This window comes from Anas platyrhynchos, chromosome 9 (assembly GCF_047663525.1).
Source record: "Anas platyrhynchos isolate ZD024472 breed Pekin duck chromosome 9, IASCAAS_PekinDuck_T2T, whole genome shotgun sequence".
NCBI lineage: Eukaryota > Metazoa > Chordata > Aves > Anseriformes > Anatidae > Anas > Anas platyrhynchos.
Window position 1 is genome coordinate 28336060 of NC_092595.1, and position 10231 is coordinate 28346290.

Below are 10231 nucleotides of genomic sequence, written 5' to 3' on the forward strand. Positions count from 1 at the left end.
GGAAGAGCTCAGATGGGGGGAAGGAAGGTGTTTTTGGTTTCTTTCCTTTGGTTCTCACTTGTCTAGCCTGGTAGTAGTAGTAGTTAGGCAGGAAATCTTACTGTCTCCCTATGCTGCGTCTGCTTTGCCCATCACGATCCTTGTTGAGCGATCTCCCTGTCCTTGTCTCAACCCCTGAACCCTTTGCATCGTATTTTCTCTCCCTTTCTCTTTGAGGAGGGGGAGGGAGAGAGTGGCCGTGATGGAGCTCGGCTGCCCACCCACCGAAAAGCACTGCAGCTGCAAGGTACTGGAAAAGTTTTCAGAAGCAACAAGGTGTTTAACAAGGAAATGTATAGTTTCCTTTTTCAGGCTTCCTAAATAATTGGGCTTATTTCATATTCCCAACTCGGAGGAGGAGAATTGTTGATTTCACCTTCTTTTTTCTTCCTTGGAAATCAAAGGTGAACAGCTCTAAAAGGAAGGGGAACGTATCAGAAGCAAGCTTTTTTTGGCTTGTAATCCTTTCTTAAGGAAAAGATTCCTCACACACCTTCCCCAGATGTAGGGGGGCAGAGAATAATTTTGGAACTACTCCAATTAAAGTCAGCTTGGGGAGAGTGGGACTTCTCTACTTGTCTCTGAGACATTCGCATTAGCAAGAGAGAGTGTTGTGTTGCCGCTGCCAGGGGCCTACGGTGATGACTTCAGAAACAGAATTGAATGATGTCACTGTGACACCTTGGTAACAGCTGCCTCTGAGCAAGTTTAGCGAGGAGGGACAGAGAAGTGTGCTGGATGAAACCACGTGAGGACTTGTGGATCCCACGTTGAGGTGCATCGAGAGGGCCCACCCTTCTGTAAGTGTTTGGATGCTTCATTTTCGATTTCTGTAGTTTGTGTAAAGTCCTTTCACAAGCATGAAGTTTGGTACTTTGGCTCAGGGATGTAGCTGCACAGAGTGACAGGTGCAGCATGTGGCTGAGGGCCTCTGCACGTTCTCTCTTTCCCACACACGATCAAGAAAGAAGGGTAGACAAATAAGAGTGTGCTGTGGTCCTGCCATAGACCTCAAGTACTACAGCATAAACAAGAGACTTAAAAGTAGCCCATCACATGAAACTTCAGGACAGCAATGCACTTCATCAGCTGGTCTGGCCTGTTGAGTGGAGTGTCTCAGGATGGAGTGTATGAAGATGCACTCCATCTGCTTTCAGATTAGCACTTGCAGTGAGCAAGCTGCCTGGCCTTAACATTTTTCATTTCATTTTTCACCCAACTTTTGCTGGTTCTTCTTGGTCTATGTTTCACCCATCTCCCTGCCCCAGAGCGACACAAGTAAATCTCTTAAGCAATTGCTAACCTGTTCTCAGTGCTCACGAGTCCCACATCACTCATTTTACAATCTATAAACCATGGCAGCTGGCACCTAGTTGGTACACGGTGACACTGCACACGTTGGCAGTGTCGTCAGGAGCTGCAAAGTCAGGGCTGTGGGGGTTAAGGGAAAACCACACATCAGTTTAGCAACTTGGCTCCCGTAGGATACTTCCTACGGCAGGAGTTTCAGCAAAGCCACTCAGAGGGACCTGCTGGCTAATTCAAACGGGACTTCTGCTGGAGCAGTCAGAAGGCAGCAGGAGATATCCAGTGGGCATCGCTGTCAGTCTGTGGCAGTTTGGGGTCCAGGTGTCAGTGGTTAGGTGGGGTTTTCTCTGCTTCACTTTCTCCAAAGCTGTGAAAAAATATTTATTTTACAGCACTGTACAGTCCCACGTTAAGGATGGAACCAGCTGCATCAACTTCCAGTACGATGGTGTTGTAAAAAAGGTGCCTTTGGTGGTCAGGAGCACAACAGCTCTGCTGATGTGTTATTTAAGTGTGTTCTTACATCTGAGTTTCCTCATAGCAGTATGTAGCTGAGGGGGTCCAACTTTCCCAGGGAAGATTTATGGTTTTTCTCCTACCAAGCACCAGCTCAGTATACAAAGCTCTGTTAATAACACCCAAGCATGTAGATGTTAAACTGAAACTGCTTTTAAACCTAGTTGTTGTTACAAAAATAGCTTAATACACCATCTTCAGAGGGTAAAAATTCACATGGAAGTACAGAAAAACCCAGAAGCGCTTCCTGAGCTTCAGTTTACCAACAGCACCATCGGATTTAGATCGTGGCCTGGCAGCCAGGATGCAGGGTCTGTAAGCATTGCTGCGATGTGGAAGTGCCAAGGCAGGTTTCTGGCCTGCCCTGACTAAAAGACCTTTTTTTTTCATACAAACAGCGTGCCAGGTACGCTGTAATGCCAATGTGCCAGGTCAATAGAGGATGTCAAACAACAGAGGCGTTTATCCTAATTTCTGGCATGAAAACACTTTTAACAGCATTCTTTTCACCAAGAACCCCCTCTCTATCTTCTCCAATACTCCAGGATCTGCTGCAGCTGCAGCAGCCGCGCTGCTACAACCTACATCTTTGCCAAATCTTTTCAATAATTGTGCTTTACCTCGGCAATGTTGAGGTCACTCCTCTTCCTCCTCCAGCTGAGGAAGCAGCTCGCTGGCTCTGCCACACCGCAGGTGCAGAAGCGAAAGCTGGGAACACAGGAGTCAAACTCTCAGTGCTCACAAAGCCACCAGGGCACAGGCCTGACACAGAGGCACCCCGGATCCGCTCTCCCTCCCCGCTGCAAGGCTCGCAGCAGCCCCGACCCGAAGCGCACACAATGCTTCGCATGGTGATATCACCGCTGATTCTGAGTCCCCAGGTGAGAATCTGCCTCACCACTCTCAATGCTGGGGTTGGGTTTTGGTTTTGTTTTTTTTTTTTTTCTTTTAAACATTCACAGCTTATGGGAAACCATCAGGTAAACCACAGATGGCTAGGGAAGAAGTCCCACACGAGGGAAGTCCGTGCTTTTCTTCCAGGCAGCAGCACGTGCTTTAACACGCCGCGTTCGACAAAGCAGCTCTCCCCGATTTGCTCAGTGGCAACAGGCACGACTGCAACGCACACAGGTGTAGGCAGCACCTGCAGGTCCCAAACCCTTAACCAGTTTGTAGAGAGCACCAATTTTTGAAGTAGTGGTTTTCCCTTAATCCATGACCCCTTCTTTCCTTTATTTAAAGCGGGTGGCTCTCCTCCATTTTCCTCCTCAGTGTCTGAGCAGACACTGGGAATCGTTTCTGGAGGAAGGGCACTGCTGAAGCTCCTACATCTACTCTCCGAGAAAAGAGAGTATGTCAAAGAATACAGATTTCCTTTCTTTTTCCCTTTTGAAATACAATTTCTGAAATCAACGCTGCGGCCTGGCAGCAAATACCTACGGGACTAAAGAGGATTCCTCATCCTCACTGTAACGTTGTAGTTAACCTCCCAACGAACCCATCTCCCCAGGAAGCGGCCATTTGAGATGGGAAGGGGCAGAGCAAGAGGAAGCTCTCCTTAGCCTAGCTCTTCCCCCAACACCACCTCGCCACCCAGCACCAAATTCAATTCACCTGCTCCACCCGATCAGTCGAACGGGCGTCCGACGCTGGCACACGCCACAGCGGTGGTTCTGACGTGGCTTAAATCACCTATCCGCAGAATATCTCGGGTCTGTACGCTCCAATAACGCAGTAGTTGAGAAATAACGCCCAGAGCTCACACTCTGAGTGCAGCCCAACAGCACCGAAGCACCGGGAGGCTAAACATTCCCAACCTGGCAACAAGGCTGACCCAAGCAACAGCACGGAACCCTTCTGCACCTTCAGCGTGGACATCAGCGGAAGGAAACACAGATTTTTCTTTTCTCCTGGGGCTGCACCGCTCAGGGCCAGCAGAGCAGTGCTTCCCCTTCCCTTCTGTGTCTGTGCCAAGATCGTGCCTCGTCTCTCGAGTCCTGCCCGTGATGGTGCCTGGCCTCAGCCCCTTGAGGCGGCCATTCCTCCACCACCGCAGCTCTCTTGGCAAGCTGCGAGTCATTTTATGTCTTGTCACGGCTTTCCAGAGCCAGGCACACAGGTTCTGGAGAAGGCTGGGGCAGGACAAGCCTGCTTTAAGCCCCAAACCTGCCTCCTTTACTGTCTCCTCTCAGGCCAGGCCTACCCTCCGGGCCCAGCAGCACTCATCCTGCCTGCCCCAGGACCCGCAGGTTGCACCCTGTGGTAGCAGCAAAGAGCCCCCCAAATGTCTGTCCTGGGGTACACAGGGGTGAGGCAGCCCCGTCACTGCACAGACACCCGTGGGACATGTCACCAGAGCCGCTATCGGCTTGGCAATTAAGGACGTGGGAGAGGAGCCCACGTCACGCAAGCATTCGTGGCTGCCCTGGACAAAGAAAGAAACAGTGGCTGTTTTTCTCCCCATTTAAACAGCTAAAAGCACCGCTAACAGTTTCTTTCTTTGCGTCCAGCCTGTACTACGTTTAAAGAAAGAAGCAGCTTCTGCTGAGGAGGTGGAAGATGCTGTCAGCAGAAACACCGTGCCTAGAATGCGAGCAGGGAAGACAGCGATGCTGCAAAATAAAGCTTTTACAGCCGCTTCAGATCAGTTGGCCCGGGCTCCAAGGGTCAGACACCCATCTGGGAAGATTGAATTTCCTCCTCGATAGCCTTGCCCAGCTCAATCTTGCCATCCTGACTTGGCTCCAGAGAAAGCCTCTTATTAAAGGCACAGAGAAACAATAGCTTCTCGGCCAAAAACTAGGAGTTCAAGCAATCCAGTGAAAAAGCTGTGCTTGGGAACAAGAATGTTTCAGAGGCTAGTTGATTTTAGTTCTCATCGTCACTCGTGTCATGGCAAAGGGCCTCTACAGAGGCAAAAGAGTCTCAGCACTGAGGTAGGACATAGCTCAAACACCAGCCCCAGAAGGTGGAGATCATAGCCTTGACTCACCCTAAAGGCATCGCAGAAAGGGCACCAGGTAAGAGGACAAGGAGGGTTTTGGCTCTAGGGTTAGTTTGTCACATAGCCCAGGAGCCACTGGCTTTGGCTAGCATTTGACAACTGATTCTGGACCTTGAATGGACGAAGCCATACTCTGCCTCTGAATAATGAGGCTTGCATAGAGAGAAAACCCACACTGCCTATAGGGACTCTGTCATAGCAGTGGGCTTGCTTCTTGATCCCCATCCCTCTTTCCACCCTGCAGGCCCTACTTGCACGCTCTGCCTTGCTTAGATGGGAAGCTCAGCCATTCATCCAGCACCACGAGAAGATGTGGGATTAATTTCACAAGCTGGTGGACACACTGAGGACGTCACAGTTAGATGTGGGCACATTTTATTCTCTGGATGCACTCGCGCATTGTTTCTGCTCAACAGCCAAAGCTTTATTGATACAAAACCATTTCCCTTCTCCCCCACCCCCAGCATGTTTTATTTATTTATTTATTTATTTTTAAATTTTGTATATGTATCCCTTTTCCCACCCCTCAACTGCTCGTCCACTTCTGATTTGAGTAATATCTCTGCTTGGAGTCTGTTTTCTCAGAAGAAGCTAACTGACAATTCATTCATTTTTTTTTTCTCCCAAGAACCATATAAATTACATGCAAAACATTGTACATAGAGATTAGTATCAAAATGCAATACAGATCAAGTGCACTTTAAGCTGGACTCTAGGATATAGCAAACACACCAGGGTACATATTGCTTTGAAACCACCATTTTTTTTTAATGTCATGCATACCACATAATATTCAGTCTTTTGTTTTGTATTTTTCTGTTTTTATACAAAAATACCAGTGCTTATTATACTAGTTACTGGAAAAGAAAAAAAAATCAGATCTGTGTGTCCTCTTCAAATCAAAATTTTGTTGTGAGAGCACTGGATAAATATATATACACACACCAACAAGTGTCATAAGCTTTGCCTTTGCTGAAGGAAGATAAATAGTATCAAGAAAATCTGTCTAGTTTGTTTTACAGGCTTGTCTTTCTCAGTATGGAACAAACTGACCTCCCTGGTCTAACTTTGCAGTTGCCTATTCTGCCTTTGTCCTGGAGAGAAGAGCAAGAAAAGAACAAATCTATTTTTGCACTCCAAAAACGCATTAGAGGAGGATTATCACACCCACCTAAGGGTACTTCCTTGTTTGTTTATAAAGCACCAAGTATTTCTCTTGGACAGAGACTGTTGCTGGCTTGCTTTGTGCCTTCCATTTATAATAAAGATATTATAAAAAAGATATTATAAAAAAGATAATAAAGATATTAAGATGCTTACCCCTTGTTTTTTACCCTCCTCTTTGGGTCCAAACACCTAGATGGAGGGTGCAAAACAACACTTTTGAACCCAGACCCTGAGCTGCAGAGTCCAAAGGCCCAGCTTTCAGCTCCAAAGCCTGACTTGGAGATACAAGACACGCCCTCTCCTCCTCCTCACTGCCTCTTGCCTCCTCCCCTCCTGATATTTTAACCGTCTCAAACCTCATTATTAGGGCCCCATGCTTCCTTATTTCACCCCAAATCCCTATGTTCAGGGTCCACAACCTCCACTTGGTATCTGAACTCTTCTTCTGATTGCCTTATCCAAGGCAATCAGAAGGGCACCCCTCCTTTTAAATTCGCAAATCCTCATGCTAGGAGCCGAGGCCTGAATTTTGGGGTCCAAACATCCATTTCGAGGAAGCAGAGAGTGGAGGGCGGGCCGCACTGTCCACCATTTTTAGGCCACAGCATCACATATTAGGGCAGAAAGCCTCTTCCTTGGGCTTGAAAGCCTTGTCTGAAAGGGTAACCCCTCCTTTTTAGTGGCTTTTTCTTGCTTACACATTAATCTTACAGACCAGGCTGCCACTTACAAGGAACAAACCCCTATTTTTAGGGTCACAATTTTATTATAACCTTATTATTGCCACATCAGGGCCCAGGGACCATCTCTGGAACCGGGAGCAGGGCCTCTGTGGCAGGTCCTGTCCCAACGGACACAACGGACCTGGTTCCCTGCAATGCGGACTTCTTAGATGGCGAGGCCTTATTGGAGAGGAACAGCCCTCCTTTCAAATTCCCAAATCCTCATGCTAGGAGATGAGGCCTGAATGTTAGAGTCCAAAGCCTCCTCTTTGGGTCCAAACACCCATCTGGAGGGATCAAAACATCACTTCAGGATCCAGACAGAGGAAGCGGGCTGCGCTGTCCATGATTTTTAGGCCCCAGCATCACATATTAGGGCAAAAAGCATCCTCCTTGGGCTCAAAAGCCCTTTTTAGAGAACGAACCCTCCTTTTCCGTGCCAGGATCATCATTTGCTGAGTCAAGGCCTGACAGTCACATCCCAAAGGCTCAACCTGAGAGCCCAAAGCCTCTTTTTTAGCACCCAGAGCCTTCTCCTTGGGACTCAAAGCCTCAGGTTGGGGTACAAAGGCTCATTTTCTGGGTTCAAAGCCCCATTTTAGTGTCCAGAGACCCCCATGCTAGGCTCTAAAACTTCATTCTTCATGGCTGACGTCTCATGCTCAGGCTCCAAACCCTGATTTTCAGGGCCCAGACGCTGCTTTGGGATCCTAAGCCCCCTCCTGATTGCCTACCTACTCCTTTGTAGGGCCAAGAGTCTACTTTTTGGTGACCAAAGCCTTAATATTAGGGCCCAGAGACCCACCTCTTGAATTCAGAGCTGCCTTCTTGGGGCCTTCCTCATTAGGGCCAAATGCCTCATTTTCACCCTATAACCCCTTCTCTTCAGGGCTAAGAGCATCTTTTGCGGATCCAAACCCTTTCTCTCACCCTTCCTTTGCAGCTGAGAAGCATACAGGCATGGCACCAAGGCTCCTCTGTATAGACCACAGCCTTGTTCTTAAGCACCCAGCTTTCAGGACGTTTTCAGGACAAGAGAGCCTATAGTTGGGATCCAAAGCCGCCTTTGCTTACACGTCAATCCTACAGAGTAGGTTGCCATTTCCAAGGGGCAATTCCCTATTTTTAGGGTCCACAATTTTATTATAAGATGCAATGCGTCCTTCTTAGATGGCAAAGCCGTAAGTGAGAAAGCCCTGCTTTCAAATCCCCAAATCCTCATTCTAGGAGCCGAGGCCTGAATTTTAGGGTCCAAACATCCATTTTGAGGAAGCAGAGAGTGGAGTGTGTGTAATACACAATAAATGTTTGTTCATTGTCTTTTGTAAAAACAAGGAGTTCTGTTTGAGGAATGGGAGTTGTGAAAACTCCCTGCTGAAGTAAGGAGCTGTATAATGCTTAGCTAGACACTATGAAAATTCCATTGCTTAATGTAACAAAAAAGAGAATCCTCTCCCCTTCCCTCCTTCTGCATCTCAGTAGCCTCTTTTGTTCAGAAAACACAGCTGCAAAGTTCATGTAACCATCTCCTGATAAGTTGTTAAACTAGTGTATCAACATCTTGCCTTCCTGTCTCACGCTGGGCCAACATGATCAAATAAAGAAAGAAGTTGAACCACAACGCCGAGGAAGACTACGGCCTTCATCTTCACGACCACCAGAGGGACAGAGACGACCCCCTAGCAACAGTGCGCGCAGTCGCAGAATATACCAGGATGTGCTGCGTAATCCCGGAATTACCAAGATATAAAAAGGGACCCTGGCGGTGTAAAATTACGTAAAAGAAAGACAACTGTCATGTTGTGGTCTGATAGTTTCTGGGAGAAAGCAGAAACCCAGCAATTCTGTCTTTCCTACTCCTCCAAACCAATTCCGTTGACAACTCTGAATGCTTCCAGCTAGAAAAAAAAGGAAGAATGAAGTGGAGGGCTCCTTGCCATCACTGTATTTCTGGAGCAGATTTCTGGATAGTCCCCGCAGCCAGCTGTAGGGCCTGTGCCAGGCTTGGAGTGGCTGCAGGGAACATGCCAGGGGCTCGAGGTGCTGCAGGGAACATGCCAGGGGCTGGAGGGGCTGCAGGGCGAGTGACACGGGTTTGAGGGGCCTCAGGTCCCAGCGCAGTGGTTGAAGTCGATGCAGGGAACATCAGAGTTGTTGGAGGGGCTGCAGGTAAAATGCCAGGGGTTGCAGGGGCTGCAGGGTGCTGAGTCACAGCTTTGCATCAGGTCAAGACGCATTTTCCTAGAACCATCCATTTCCTCCTGAAGGGGCTGAATAGCATGGAACGGTCTTCAAAATGCACAGAGCAGACCCCAGCAAACGTAGGGATGCTGCTAGCAAGTAGGGAACTTTTTTGTTGATGTTGTTAACATTGTTTCACGACAATAGATGCAAACATGTATCTTGAGTTGAGGGCAAAGGTGACCTTGGATCTGAAGCACACAGGCGTTCACTAATGTCCCCCCATCCGGAGTGAATCCACAACGACTCGGAAGGAAAACTAAAGTCCAAACCAGTGCACTGGGATAAAGAGAGTTTAATAGGGTAGAAAAGGAATAAAAACAATATAATGAATATTAATATTTATAATTTATAATATAATAACGTATAAAAATTGTTTAATTAATAAGATTAAATAATAATCATCATAATTTTATAGTAAGAAAACAACGCCATACTGTACAACACAGTCAATAAAGTGGATTTAATGCAATAAAAATAAAACCCATTTATCCCATCCCAATGAGTTCCTATCCCCATCATCACTTCCCATCCCACTGATCATTTCCTATCCCAACAACGTCCCAGTTCTGATCCCAAGGCTGAATTCCCAACTCCCACCCACCCATCCAGCCAGCCATGCACCCATTTTCTGCATTTTCAGGTCACAAGACTCTGATGAAGGCCACCTCAGCCTTTTCCCCGAAAAAAAAGCTGCTCTTTATTGTGAAAAACTTCACTTTTGCACAACACTGCAGACCCAGCCAAGATGGTCCTGCAAGACAAGGTGAAACAAACATACAAAACCCATATGGAGGTAAATTGGTTCATCTAAACAAATTCCTACCACGAAATCCTGATCCTCAATCTCAGCACCGATGAAAAAAGAGGATACAGTTCCCTCCTCCAAGGTCCCTCTCTGCCCCTGCTCCCCGTGGGCTCCTCTCCATGGCTGCAGCTGCAGCCCGGGGCCTGCTCCTGCGGGGGCTCTTTTTTGCACCTAAGTGCTGTTAACCATCCCAGGCATTTGTTGTTCACATGGTGAATAAGTGCTGTTTTGGATTTACAGAGATAATCTGTAGATTTGGTTCCAAAGGGGTTCAAATTCAGGCAAGGCAGTGAGAGCTTTGTGGGCTGCAGGAGAACCAAAATGCAGGAACTGTCAGGGCTCATCCTCACCCGGGACCAACTCTCATTTGGTCTTCTTTGGAGAGAAAGCCAAGCCAGCCAGGTGGCTTCCACTACTTCTATGGGA